The following is a 14,540-nucleotide window of genomic DNA, read 5'->3' on the forward strand; positions in this document are numbered from 1 at the left end:
TCACTTTTAGGGGACAGGTCTTTCACATGGTCTCAGATTACTTTTGTATGTAATAAGGAATAAGGACTTGGACGAGTTAATCATTTGAACGGCATGTTTGAGAGGACATGATGTGCTCAAATTCCACATCAAATGATACAGGAAGTTGCAAGAAGACCGACAGGCCATTTCAAGATTTCTCGCACTATTCTAACCTATTAAAGGCCAAATTGCTTTAAATAGCAATTTAAAGCCTAAGCGTTGTTTGAAAGCGACCCCCTAAAACCTGAGGGTATACTGAGGAGCTTACAGAATTGCCAATGTTTACAGAAACTCTAATGTCTCTGCCTGAGACATGAAATGAACATGATGTAAAATGTACATTTGATAGCTTAAACATTTTACTTTTGTTGTAAATCGTTGTCCTTTCCCTAAAAAACAACAAACTCAGCAAACTGGCAGAGATCCTCCCCTTTCTTCCTCTTCCCCCGGCTGAGCCTTGTTCAGCGGGTCAGCGGGTTACATGGTCAGGGTGGGAATCTTCTTCATTCTTATTTTCACTGTTAGATCGTCAGCCATAGTCTGAAAGGCCACTTAAAAAGTATTTGCAGACTAAGAGAGACAACAGACAAACAAACTACATTTCCCATAATGCATTTTTTTCCTTTTCTTCAAGTATTTCAGCAAATCACGATGGTATTTCATCAGTTACAAGTCTTGAAAACGATGACATTGTGGATGAGATCACACGTTTCATCCGGCTCCATAGGGAGAAGCACACAGATGTTAATGGGCCAGTCTAGTTTCTGGTAACTGTGCCTTCGGGAAACAATAATATTTTAAGAAAGTTAAGTTAAATAGAAAGAGAGAAATTGAGTTTACAATTAGTGGAAGTGTAGAATCAAAGGTGTTTAAAACAATAGCTGACATTAATAGCTTTATTTTCAAACCACAGGGCTGATTTTGTTCAGTTCCTCCTGAGATTTACTCTTAATATCTCTGGGAAAACCTTGAATTGCAAATAATGTTCATGAATCGGCCATTGACAAAATTTGAAAGGAATCTCAAAAGGTTTCCTCAATAGGTTCAGTCTCGAGGAATCCCGCTGCTGGTTTCCACCAAAGCCCTCGCTTCTTTTTTCATCCCATTTCCTTCTTAACAGTTGTAGGAGCATGCAGGCGATTAGAGCACACAGGCACACGCTATGTGGCTGTGTGCCAGGCCGAACATTTTCCTTTTTAAAGTTCATATTATGGCTAGCCATTCGGGGTGCAAAGGGCGCCTCTCCAAAAGCTACACTCTCCCTGTAGCTCTCATGTTTTCTCTCAGTTTTCCTCCTCCTTCCTTTTTTCTCCCCAGACACCCGGCTAATGAATATTCATCAGCGACGCTTTAGCTCTCGTTTGTAGGGAAAAAAGGCCACCTTCAGCTCTAAAGAGATACATTCACACACACACATGCACACAGACACACACTGACTCAAAAAGGGTAAGACTCAGCATACTGGACTTCTAGTCTTTTGGTCACTTTGAGCTGGAACGACTGTTTTTGCACTTCTGAAGGACAATTCTGCTCATTTGATCATCATATCACAAATATTATGCCATATGCCACCTGGTACAGTGCTTTACAGTATGTACATGTACACAGGTCAGATTTTACCACTCACTTTGCCACGATTTGGTGAAATCTTCAAAATACAATTATTTGAGAGCAGTATAGCAGTGAACATGAAAGCTGGAGAATGTCCGCACAGTAGGGTCCAACATTTTCTGGAGTTTGCCTTGAACATCGCAGCAGGAGATTGTCAGAACAGGCCAATCTCCATTGTCTTTCCAAGTTGACATCTTCCTTAGCCTATTCTATGTGTATGACTCCACTTTTTCATCCTGAGATATTTGTATTCTTTGTTTTTTTTGCAGTTTTGCATCTGTCGTGTTTTAGAAACATCAACGCGTCCACTTGCTCGTGGTGAATCTCCTGACATTTTCCTGCTGCATTGTCACACGGGATCACTTGAACATTCTCCAAGGTTTTTACTCAGGTGTTGGCAGGAAAAAATCTGAGAGAGCAACTGACTCAGACGTTTGCTTTCTCACATACAGCCCCTCCAGAGTTCAGTGCATGTCTAAAAACCACTTATGTATGTTGTCTCTTCTCTTGAGGTAAAATCTTTGATCTTTGCCTTCCAACTTGTCTAAAGGTAACAATTGATCCGCCTTGTCTTCTTCCTCCTGTAAGGTCGTCAGAGGACTGTTTCTGGCTCAAGCTATATTATTTTTTTAAGATATCCAGACTGGTTTGGGGCTGGAAGCCTTCAGGGGCCCTCTTCTCCCAGACTCTTATCACAGATAGTCATAACAGTCAGCCTGTTGATAGTCATCATCAGACTCCCCTAGGAGTCCCATGGACCCCCTTTTCTCTCCCCCTTTAACTATCTGCCCCTCCACTCATCTACTGCCTCTGGTCTTAGACAAATAGACAGGCGAGGGAGCGACAGAGGAATGGCTGAGTGAAAAAAGATGTTAAAAGAAATGAGAGAGTAACAAGGATTTATGGGGATGGATCGAGGAAGAAAAGAGGATGTAAAAGAAAAAAAGTAAAAACATATTTCTCACAGCATCAGAAACACAGTAGGAGTTTAACACTGTTCATGGACATTCTGTGAAGTCTGTGTGTTACGCTGGTTCTCTGCCAAAACAGGGGGAATTGTTATGAGAGATGATGTCATCGGAGGTGTAAATATGATCATATCTAACCAAGAAGTCTTACAACTCTCTGCAACTCGGTCCTTCTTTGCAGGGAAACCAAATTAGATTAAGTGCTGAATTTACTTATCAGAGCAATTAGTTTAACTGTTGTTTCATTAATCAATAAATCACAGTAAGTTGTTGACGTTGATTGAAGTATCTTGAAATCAAAGGTTGTACTCCACACGCACTGTAGCTATGTAATCCTTACAAACGCAAAAACACCAATCAACAATGATATACACCCTCTGCAGTTGTACCCTTAAAACCAAAACAGTTTAACTACATTGACTGCATTTTTGTGGATTTTTTACTAAGACTGGCAATAACTCGTTATATTGGCTTTGCAAGCACTGCGGTCTCCCAGCGAAGCCAAACAGTTCTAACAATCTCATGGTGGACGAACAATGTGGTGCTTTCTGGATATATCTGAGCGGTCGGTGTAGTTCGCTGGAGAGAATAATGAAAAGAGAGATAGAGAACGAGTGGGATTGAAGAGAAAGAAGAAAGAGGAACGGCGAGAGGAAGCCTACTATTGTCTGTCCTGGGGCGTCGGGAACTGGAAGAGGTGTTAACTCATACTCATTTCAGTGAGACGGACAGCTTAATATAAGAGCTGCTTTGCTGCAGGCCATGGCCATTCTCTTCTGTCTCAGACTCCCTCTCTGGGCCAGCACAGAGTCATCCATTTAAAAACCATTATGCTCCCCCTTTTGCACAACATGATAGAACGCCAGGGCCCTAGGTCTACCGTGTGTGTGTGTGTGTGTGTGTGTGTGTGTGTGTGTGTGTGTGTGTGTGTGTGTGTGTGTGTGTGTGTGTGTGTGTGTGTGTGTGTGTGTGTGTGTGTGTGTGTGTGTGTGTGTGTGTGTGTGTGTGTGTGTGTGTTTAGGCCTGCCAATCCCTCAGGATAGGAAGGCCTGAGCCAGCAGAGTGAGGAGAGGCCCTCAGAGAGTCCAGCGTGGGGATCTACTGTGACTGCTGCTATTATCTGCTCGGTGGATTGGCCTAACTTGCCTGTTGATAGAGACATGTCACTACACAATGGCTGGAGGTATTGTGCTCTTCATTGACTGGCATTCAATGGACTCTCTGATCTAGCCCCCTTGGCCGTTTGTATGGCAGAAGAGAGGGCGACACATCTGCGGATATGTTTGGCAGAAGTGATGCATGTTAATACGAACAAAAACTTCAGATTTACATGTAGGAAATGCAGAAATAAAGATATATAATTTTGTTTAACAAATGATATGCTAAATAAAAAGAACAGTAACACTGTCTTTAAGTAGAAACTCAAGGAAGTTACATTTCTATTTGTATTCTGAATATTTGTGAGGCAAGCAAACAGTACGGCTCCAGGTCCAAGTCCTCCAGATGCGATATTAATGGTGTTTACTCTCACTTCTCCAAACCCTGTGACCACTGGGTGTATCTTTGCACCTCTGAATCATGGCTTTTTAAACTCCTTCAACACCTTTAAGCTTTGTCTTATCTCACTGTCTTTTGTCTCGCTCAGTTTCACTCGTCTCACTAGCTTGAAGGTCAACGTACTGTATATCAGGTGATGTGGTGAAAATCTCCCCAACTGTGAGAAGATTGAGTCACTTGCTTAATTCAGTTAGGGGCAATTTTGTGCTCCTGGCATTGTCTGCTTATAGAATGTAAAGTGAAAAGAGCTCAATACCTTCAGGGTATTCTTTATATTCTCAGACATCATATGACAAGGACATAATGTGCATTTTGATTTTAGGGATGTGCAGTGATTTAGATTCTTTGGACAAGGTCAACACAAATGCTTTCACACACACTAAAAAATAAAACATGTATCGTAGAGTCCATGTCAGCCCTGCGGCCAGATTTGTCATTCTGCAGCGGTGGACCTTGGGATGACTTTGTTTCCAGGCAAACTTCTGTCTCCTTGTCCCTCATTCTCTTTCTGTTTACTTTTTGTGGGGTGATTTTCCATATCAGCATCATTCATCCAGTGATGTGTGGAAAGAGGCGAAAAGTATGCTGGCTCTTCTGTTTACCCTGCTATTGACTTAGTGATAGGCTAAGACGTCTGGCGGGCACTCTCATGTCGCCAAGGTCCTACGTGACAGATACCCATCTGGCCATGGCATCATGCACCTCCCTCGCCCTCTGTGCGGCTTGAAATCGCTGGCGATTCACCTCATTTTTCACGCTAACGCTGTGATTCTTTTGTTCTCGACCTAATCGCTGAGCTAAGCTAACGTCCTTGTCTCTTAACGTAGAAGAAGTTCTGGCGCACCCTGACACTTATCTGTCGTGACCCACCTCGCGCCTTCTAAAGTGTTTGCTCGCCTTTTGTGTTTTTCCTGAGGAGGGCGGATGGCCAAGTACCTATGCTGCAAGATATCCTCACAGGGCATTCAAGGTGCAGCTTGCAACATGTCTGATCTGTTTGCCTTCAACAGAAAGGTGTTCTTTATCTCGATGTTTGGCCCCTAAGGTGACTGGTACCGACCTGATAAGGCAAAAACTCCCTGGAACTGCCAAGAGACAGTAGTCACACCAAGTAAATGGATCATATGACACAGAGAGGCAGTGAGATAATGTGAGAGGGTAATTTTCTGCTTTATTTGACTAATCTACTTTCCAGTGTTCTCACAGTGGCAGTCATGTTCTGATGTTTCAATTGTGAGTGTTGGTTAAGGTCGGACAAAGTGAACATTCACTAAGCATAACACGAGAAACCTCCATCCTACATGAAGCCATTTGTTCGTCATCCATTTTCAGACACTCAGTCTTAATATTACTTGAGTTGACTTTAACCCCTACTGTGAAGACTATTGTATATCAGGAGTGAAGCTTTTTACATAAATGGGGTCATTATCATGTCTCTTAGTAATCAAATCAGGACCATGGTCTGATGAGCAGGGCCTTGAGCTGAGAGTCCTTCTCATAACCCCACTTAGCATGAATAACAGCAGGCCTCCTCAGCTTTGCCTTCTCAGACACAGTTTCATTGGAAAGTAGAGGGTTAATAAGATATTAAAGGGTCAGTGCTAAGTCACTCACCCCAACACCCCTACTGCTGCCACCCCTTGTATAACAGCTTTAGATTAATAAACCGTGAATAAAATACCTTGTCTTACATAGAAGGATGTTAGCTCAGAACTTGGGCACATAAAATCTGCCTGACTTGTGATTAACTTTGTCTCAGTTGACTATTTTACACAATGCGCTGAGGTAGTGTCACAAACATTACACATGAAGTATCCTGATTTTGCATCCGTGGTAAAGCTTAGATCTTAACCAAATCTTTAGAAATTGTGAAAATAGTGCCTCCACAGTATATTTATTCCAATCTAACAGATCTTTGTCATGATTCTATGGATATGAAATGATGTGTTAACGTAAGAAGTTACTTTGGCACGCATGCTCATAGCCCTACATTGTAATGAAAGGGAATATCAGACCTGTGGTTTCTAATAACAGTATTGACCAACAGTGTGTGGTTTTCTGTCTTCATTATTTGACTTTGACGGAAACCCCAAGTTTACACACAGAGCAAAAACATTAGAGCAAGAGCGTAACACCACAAGTCCTGAGCCCTGGGTGCTGTAATATCTTCCATTCACGTTCATTTTATGTAGGTTTTAAACATGCCATTAGCCAATTTAATCCAATTTTCCCAGCTTTCGGAGCACTCCACTGGAACAGATTCCATCTAATATTAAACATATGGTCGTCGTTGCCCCTAGAAACCCCACACCAGTGCTGGGCTTTTTTAAGAAGCTGTTAGAGACAAACCTCCTGCGCCCCAGCGCAAACTGTTGTCAATTATCTTCAGTGAACACGGTAATTGATAACGAGGAAGCAGGGCAGCAAATTAAATGTCAGGTTTGATTAGGAGCCTGATGCCTTATCATTTGTTCATAACTCATTACCAACATCTGTTAATTAGTTAATAAATTAATTTGCAGGGCTCGGATGAAAGGTGTGCAGGCTCGCGAGGAAATCCGTGGGTCAAAGTCATCCATCTTTGAAGAGAGTGGAACTCAACAAATATTGTCCCTGGGATTTGGGCTGTTATTACTTGGTCATTGGTTTCAGACCTCAGCCACTCTAGCCAAGCATTCTCAATGGGACCTCTTGTTTGCCCGAATATGCCCCCCCCCTCTCCACACACACACACACGCACACACACACATAGTCTCCTCACGCATCTCCACCACAATGCTATCCTTTATTGAGTGGCTTCTCTTTGCAGACTTGCTTTAAACATTAATTTAAAAACCCTGTCATTGACCCATCAGTCCTCTGTGGCAAAGCACAGGTAACTCCTGTCCATTTACTCCTCTCCCTCTCTTTTCGTCTCGAGTGTAACCCCATCGTTCATCATTGCTCTGACGAATAGTTCCATGAGTCTGGGCCTCAGGGCAGGAGCAGACAATGATACTGCTCTTTACCACAGTGGAACATGATGACATTTGTCAAATGCAGTTTATGCTGCTGATTAGATTTATGCTATTATGTAGAAATGTCCTTTCCTGCTATCCCAACTCTTGCTGCTAGGGTGATTACACGAAAACCAGGCTCACCTTACCTCAGCTCTGACGTGTCCCCTGTGCTTTATGTGAAACATCTGTGTGACGGTGTTATTTGCGTGTCTATAAATGTATAGGTGCAGGCCCTCTAATGGAAGACCTGTGTTAGTCTCAGATCACTCACCCTTTCTTCCATTTTCACTCACTTTCCCCTTTCCTCCTCACGATAAATCTCAATCCCTTGCGCCGCTTAACATTTCTGTGACTCAAGCAGGAGGTGGTGACCTATTAATCAGGTTCCCGTGGCTGTTGTGATTGCCTTTTTCCATAATCAGATACACAACACTGCCCAAACGAATTGGCTGTAGAAATATCTATATTCGTTAACTCCTTGCAGTTCCTTTATTAAACTGTGGACCTTGATCCATGAGGAGTGAGCTCCGAAAGAAACTGTGCATGGCTGTGCCTTTTAATTACTTTTTATGAGGTGGAAAGAGTAATGTTTCTGCACAGTGTGTTTCTACGTCAGAGTCAAACAGTCATGATCAGAGTATCAAGGGCCCTTATAAGCACATTATTGGTTCTAGGAGGAGAGGTGCCCATTAACCAATCATATCATAGTATAAAGCAGCATAAAATTAAACAAATAAAGTTCAGATATAACTTTTATATTCTCTGCTATTTAGGGTTCTTGTTTGTTTGAACCTCTCCAGATAATTGTGATATTAATGAGTAATGTCTGTTGGTTTGTACATTCTGTGTTGGGCACAGAAATATAAACTGCACACTACCACATGCACATACATCCATACAAACATAAAGAGACACAGGCAGGCAGGGAAAAGACATTTTCCCATGTTATTCTTTCCTTCACTCGCTCATTTAGAATAACAGGGTAGAGTGAGAAGCTGAGCTCGATGACGACATCAGATGTAAAAACAGTGTTGAATTGTTGAAGTGTCGAACACGCCGGGTTGTCTTTACTTTGGAAAGACTTTGGAATCGCTCGAGTGATTTTCGCTCATTTTCTCCACCACTGTCATTGGAGGCGAGACATGGCGTCTTGTCCGCATGAGACAACAAGGAGGTTCTGAGAGAGTTGAGATTTGTGCATATCTCTCTCTCTCTCTCTCTCTCTCTCTCTCTCTCCGTCTGTGTGTGTGTCTGTCTATGTGCACATTTTTAATACATTTTTGTCCATTAATCATTATGGGCATTGGTCCACCCTCCACAAAATCCCAAATCTGTCTTATTTCCCCTACTAAAGACGGATATCACAGGACTTTGATGTAATATCTTAATATAGAAAGAATTATTGTGTCACCATGACAAATAACAGTTGTCCAAACATTTCCTTTATGAGATATCATTGCCTCATTCAATTTGTTTGCAATATTCTCCCTACTAATCACTATGACAGCGCACTTAATAGCTACAGTGTCATTGATATTGTAGTTGAATTGGATGTTTGTTATTTGTTGTCTGCGCTGACATTGCATTGTTAACAAATTTTATGATATGAGTCTTTAGCTTTCAAGCAGAAGTCAGTATAAACTTGGTAGATACTGCTTTTGCTGTGCAATGTCACGCATATAGCTCTCTACTGCTGGGGTGACGTCCCCCACACACTCACCCCCCTACCAATCAGCTCCAAAAGTTTGAAATTTGGTGTGTGTGTGTGTGTGTGTGTGTGTGTGTGTGTGTGTGTGTGTGTGTGTGTGTGTGTGTGTGTGTGTGTGTGTGTGTGTGTGTGTGTGTGTGTGTGTGTGTGTGTACTATTTACTAGTTTAACCAAATGGCCAGTTTTGTCAAAATACGATTTTGTGTCAGGAATGTTACAAACTGATGGACAGGAGCAGATATGAACAAATGAACGAGTGAGGGAAATAATGAACCCACAAACAAACACAGATCATTTTAATCATTTACTGTCACCATGAGGAAAAATAGAGTGACTCTAAATTGATTTCTGCAAATTTTCTCAATGGTCAGAGCAGTGCACCATGAGCCTCTCAGTCATTCTGTCGTCTATAAATGTCAAATGATTCTGCTGCGTTTCACTCTCTCTGGAGAGGAGGTGATGTCTATGCAGCTGCTACACTGTGGCACTCAGCATGGCATCTGTTAAAGGCTGAAAGAAAATCCTGAAACATATTTGACTTCTCTGAGACTCTTTGGCCTGAGCCCTCTGCTACATACAGTATGTAAAACAGCAAAACAAAAGCATTGCTGTATTGTGAGGGGACTGTGACTGACACGCAAACTGAGAGAAATGACCCCCAATCCGACCTGAAGATAATATTAGTGTTACAATTATATCTGTAAAATCTTCTGTGTCCTCTTTTCCTCACATGTTCTCCTTCGTAATTTAATTTAAATCCTATTTTATAATAACATTCTTCACGTGTAGCTTTGTTTGCTGTTATCTTATGGAGCTGGAGTGTTTGTGGTTACAAAGCCTGCTCCCCTCTGCTGGCCATGAGCTCACAATGCCACTTTCTGAACAGGCGCTAAGTGTCTTTAACGCTGTGTAACTGATGTTGTTTCTTAAGGCGGGGTGGGGGGAAGAGAGAGAGGGGCAGGTGTTCTAGTGCAACTGTTAAAAAACATACATGCGCAAACTATAAGCGCACACACACACACACACACACACACACACTTGAAGAATGGTGCCTACCAAACTGCTCAAGTAGAACAAGTGAGCTCTTTTCCAACCCTTCTTCCTCTCCTGTAGACTGTAAGGATCACTCTCTGTGTTTACACCACTTTCCATTTCCTATTTCCTTTTTTTTTTTATACATCTCTTTACTATATGATTGCAAACACATACACACAGAACACAGTGTTCTCGCTAACATTCCTATGATGGATCACCACAAAGTCTTCTGAGGATCCCTCATATGGAGTCTTGTATTCACCGTTACATTTTTATATAATCACGTCCATGTCCCATCCCAGTGCTTGCAGATAGCACACCGCGGTTTCTTTTTGCACGCCAATGGAATTGAGTACTGATCTCTGTGAAATAGACATCATATGCTTTTAGGACAAAATACACAACATTTGCTTTAATTATGCCCAGATGAAACCAGGACTCTAATCTTTTCTTTTGTGATTCATTGATTTTTCAACCCCCTCTCTCAGCCTTATGTGGCCTCTCTCTCTCTATTTCTCGTCTCCTTCCTTTCTATTTTGTTTTGCTCCCTCCTCCTCTTTTCCTGGCCTCCGGGGTCCCAGTGCTTCTAATTCGGCCTTATCAGTGAAGTAATTTAGCTGCCACAGCTTGGGTTTCTGTCGCGCGGCATGCGGCCCCATTGTCCTGCCCTGCTGTTGCTGAGATAAACCCTCAGATTGAACAAAGTCCGCGCTGACCTTTGCAAACTCCCGAATCTCGCTCCGTACACCCCACCGACAGAGATTCCCTCGGCCGCAAGCTCCTTTCTTAGGGTGAGGAGGCTTTGGGAGGGAGACGGCGAATGAGTGTGCGCGCGTTTGTGTGTCTGTGAAAGAGTGCGAGTGTGTGGGGTCAGGGTGGATTGAGTGAGCGTGAGATGGACAGGGGAGAGGGATTAAGATGGCTGACTGAGCCTGTCTATATTTCCAATGGCACTTCGCTCTAAGAGGGAGGGAGAAGAAGAAAAAGTGCACTGCAAGCAAAGCATTCAAGTGTGCATTTTTCTGTCTCCTTCAGACTGCGAGAGGAGGCTTTTGTGAGCCACATTCTCTGACCTTCCTGCCTTCACCATTCAACCAGAAATATGATTTCTTTGACGTAGAAGAGACAGTTTGTGTCTTAGTTCCTTCTACTTGCCGTTGATGTCGCTGAAACGGTTCATTGAGAACCCTGACAAAAGCACTGTTGAACTCCTCGTCTCTCCATTGTTATCTATCATGTCCTTCATTTCTTGGCCGAGGGCCCAAGAGGAGTCTTTCGGGATTGTTGCTTTGACACACAGTGAAACGCCTAAAGAGGGACGGTTGAAGCCAAGTGGATGGGGGCGGGGGTCGATGCTGTGCCGGGGGAGGTTTGGGGCACAATGCAACAGGAGTGCTCTCTCCATTGTGAACCACTGTCATCCTTCAGAAGCCACTCTACTCGCTCTCAACGTCGCAAATCCTCTCTGCTCTCTATTCCAGCCGTCTGTCGGCCGGACAGGGACCTCGTCAAAAGGTCTTGGAGTTAGCGACTGAGACAGACCAGGTGGAGGGTGGAGGAAAGAAGAGTTGTTAGTGCAGAGTTGTGCTTGTGTGTGTGTGGGTGTGATGGGGATATAACATGCAAAACACGGGCCCTAAATTCAGGTGTGGGATCCAGAGTTAATGACGGAGAGAATTTGCACCACTCTGTTCATCAGGGTGGCCCCTCATTCATCCCACCTTCATCTTCTTCCCTCTATCCATCCCTCTTCCTTTCCACCTCCCCCTACCCGCCACCACCTGCCTGCAAGCCACCACCAGAGTTCCCAGGGAGATGAGCGCCACGGAGAAGAAGGACCGCAAGGGATTAACTTTTCACATGGCTGGGAGTCCTCGTCTCAAAAGACCTGACAACCCCAGACGGCTTGATTAAAAAAGAAAAGAAGAGAAGAGGAAAGGAGAGAGGGAGGGAGGGCACAGGAGGAGGAGAAGAGGGGGAATTCTTCACATGATGGCCCTGAGAGAGGGATTTTGGATATTGGGTGTCTTTTTTTTCTCGTCGTCCAAAGCCCCCATGTCTTGGTTGAGAATGAGCAAATTGTTCCTCCTGTTCTGTCGGCAGCCCCTGTGTTGCTCGGCCTGAAGATGTGGGTGGGCACCAGCACATGTGGTTGACTCCTTGTAGGAAGCCGAGAGGTGTGCTCTAGTTGGCTGCAAAATACATCAGACAACCAGAATAATCAGTCCAACTGACTAAATCATGATGTATTATTCATTCACCTGTCATTCATGTATTTTCAAAATCCCTCCGTTGTCATGTGCATGTCAGAATTGCATTACAGTTGAGGAAGACATCAGCATGACAGAATCAGCGAACCATCGCTGGCTTAAACTTCTAGTGTTCAAGTGGCAAGGCGCCCTATTTCCCCTCACTCTCTCCCAGATAAACTGGGCCTCTCAGGTTTGTCTGTGAGAAAGAGAGGACAAAAATCAAAACAAACGCTCCCACTGAAGTGAAGATGGGAGTAGGGGTTGGCTTTCCTCTCTGGCTAGCGGATCAGCAACTCAACCTAGCGGGACAGCGGGCCACTCAATACCTCCCATCTTGTACAGGTAACAGAGTGGCCCGACAGGGGGGTCAGGGAAGGTAGCAGGAGATTGTCTTACAGATCACCGCTCACCCTCTGGCTTCCTCCACATGGCTCACTTACCCTCTTCTCATCTCCGCTGCTGGGGTGCACTCACCCTCTCTTCCCACACCCCTCGGCCGCCATTCAAACATCCTCTGAGAGTTATCGGGGAGGTTCACACCCAGTTTCACCCAGCAGAGATTAACCAGAACATTATGAAGGCTGAGGAACAACATACTCTGGATTTTGCCAAGCTTATTTTATTAAAATAAACACTTGAATATCTTAGCTTGAATTATGAAGTCAGCTTGATTGATCTTCTTAGAGTTATTTGAATTGTAGACTCTAATAGAGCTTTGGGTCAGAAAAGGTAATTTAGACAAAACACAGAAAGAGATACAGGCAGGTATGAAATTTGGGGATCCATCAAGATCAGAGCAGGTACAAGGAGAGCACATTTATAGAAAGTTGTGTTTGTTTAAATTTTTACTTTTAAGATTGCAAATGAAATCTGAAAGCAACTACAGTCATAATATGATAGTAATAATAATAATAATAATAATAATAATAATAATAATAACTAGAAGGGCACCCAGAGAGCACATATGCCACGGTCCAACAGTCCCCATATGAAGCCACATTCACTAGATCAAGATTTGTATTTGCATCACCAAATTGCACACACTCTCACAAATATCGGTCCTCTAAAAGAAACTGCCCCAAGATCCATGAATTATTCTCTGAGAAATCAAGGAAACTGTTGACATTTTTCTTTTTTTTACAAATGGATAAAGCAACAATAAAATAAAATAAAATTATATAATATAAACAAAAAAGTGCCATCTCTAAAAAGCTTTAAGTTTGTTTCGTAACTTCTGCTGTCAACAGTCGTAGTGCAAAGGACAAGTAACTGCATATTCAAGGGGTGACTATAACACAGTCAATTAACCCTGATATCAGCCCATATTTCTCATTAATCACACTGCTTAACAGCCATATGGCCCCAGACTCCAAGGAGGCTCTGAACCTATTTGCTGTGCACTTGACCTTGGCAAGACCCTGGGGAGCGCGCAAGTTTGAGTTCTGCTCTCCAGGATGTTGTGTTTTCCCTTTGTGCTGCACTGCTGCATAAATAGAGGAACTCCCAGACAGATGAACACAGCCCTAGTGATCAATACAGTGACCCACAAGTCATTTGTGCTTTCCACTGAAAGAAAAACAAATTACAGTTTGAATGAGAGTCAGTCGACAATCTAGTGATGGATAAGAAAATGTTCTGTAAGGCTCAAGTCGTGCTAAAACAATTAGCCATTTAATCAGTTAGTTGATTCTAGAAAAGTATTCAATGATTTATTAATACGAAAAAATTCATTAAGGGATTTAGATCCTCATATGTTGTGATTGGCAATTACATATAAAGCAAAACATTTGTTTCCTCAGTCAACGAGGGTATGTTTTCACCCGTTTCTGTTTGGCATTGTTCAGCCTTGGTGGAGAAATGTGCTCTAAATGCCAAGAATGTACTTTTTTTCTTTTATCCACATAGACGTCATGTTTTATCTAAAAGCACATCTAATTTTAAGGCATGGACAGAATGTGACAAAAAGTAACGTGAAGTATGTAAAGCGTGTGATCTCTAATAACATCACCTCAAAGCTCAGAGCCCTGCAATTTGTGAAGTGACAAAAGTGACAGAACTGATATGATGCACTGACTCATATTCGTCTGACCCTCGCACTAAATCAGTATCCAATCAGTATTTCTTTGTCTGAGCGCTCCCTCCCTGCAGCACGTCTATCATTAAGTGACTCATTTAGGCCATCACAGGTAGGCCCACATCATAGCCCGCTGGTGGCTTTCAATGGGGAACGGAGGTCTTTCTACTGTAATGCATGCTGAAGTAGCAGAGGCTAATGTGACCCCTATAGTTTGGCACTGCATTAGTGCCACAAGACCCAGCAGTGAGCTTTTAACCTGGGGACGACAGGGCCATGATTATGTTCACCACAGGGTAGGCTTGGCCAGAGGAC

At 43.1% G+C, this 14,540-nt stretch overlaps 1 protein-coding gene across 5 annotated transcripts in view; it reads left to right on the forward strand.

Moving 5' to 3' along the window:
• prdm16 (PR domain containing 16) overlaps window positions 1–14,540 on the forward strand; it is a 180,118-nt gene that overhangs the window by 60,489 nt on the left and 105,089 nt on the right. The window lies entirely within an intron of this gene.

Source organism: Hippoglossus stenolepis, chromosome 6 (genome assembly GCF_022539355.2).
Source record: "Hippoglossus stenolepis isolate QCI-W04-F060 chromosome 6, HSTE1.2, whole genome shotgun sequence".
NCBI lineage: Eukaryota > Metazoa > Chordata > Actinopteri > Pleuronectiformes > Pleuronectidae > Hippoglossus > Hippoglossus stenolepis.